The following is a 961-nucleotide window of genomic DNA, read 5'->3' as shown; positions in this document are numbered from 1 at the left end:
GGTGCAGACATACGAAATGAGAGCGTGCAACATCAAAGCGCCAGCGGAGCGGGGGCAGGGAGGGGCTCTCGGTGTGCACACGTGTGTACTTTTCCAGAGAAAAGCCCCTAATTTTTTCAAGTAGGATCTTTTCTGTTGTTGTTTTTTTCCCCTCTCTCCCGCGGCAGACACGCGGAGAGATTCTTTAGTCCTGTACTTAACACTTCACAGTGTTTTTAGCAATTAAGGCGAGAGGGGGGTGGGTATAAAGATAAGCCACTTTTTCGCCCTGCAAGTGTGAAAGATAAGATAACAGTAAGCTGGGGCAAAACGTCTGCTTACAACCTCCCCCCAGCGATTCTGATCGGTCACCTCTTATCGCACAAATGTTCATTTCGAAAGCAGCTTCAAAAAACCAAGGGAAAAATAAAAGTATTTTCCGTTTAAAATTGCCATTTAAACCCTAGTTCTCACTTCATCACCCCGCCCCCCTCGGAGGCCTCCCCCCGCCGTCGCTGTACTCAAAGCAAGGCAGAAGTCGCTTCCTGGCGTGTGTCTCTCGGAAGCCAAATCACGCAGGTAATCAGGCGACTGAAAATTGCGAGGAGCCGAGATTAGCCGCGCAGCCCCGCTCCAAAGCGCAGCCTGGCCGCGGCAGCCGGCGGCGACACCCCCCCCGCCGCCCGCACAGCCGCAGCTCGCCGCGCTGGGAAGCGTCCCAGGCCGGCACGGCACGGCACGGCACGGCACGGCACGACACGACACGTGGCGGCTGCCGAGGCAGAGCAGCAGCCGAGCTCGCCTTTACAGGCCGTTTCGCCGCAAAAGCCCCGACGGCGGCGGCGCGGGGGCGGCAGCCCGGCCGCGGCGATGCTTCTCGCCGGCCTGCGCCGAGCGCAGTTGCAGGATCTGCTGGCGGCGGCGGCGCCTCTCGGCGTCGACTCAGTTCTGCTTCCTCCTCTTCTTCCCCCCCCCCTCCCCC

Source organism: Rhea americana, unplaced genomic scaffold (assembly GCF_003343005.1).
Source record: "Rhea americana isolate MKP2758 unplaced genomic scaffold, rheAme1 scaffold_59, whole genome shotgun sequence".
NCBI classification, from domain to species: domain Eukaryota; kingdom Metazoa; phylum Chordata; class Aves; order Rheiformes; family Rheidae; genus Rhea; species Rhea americana.
The sequence above is the reverse complement of the archived record's forward strand: the minus strand, read 5'-3'. Positions refer to the sequence as shown.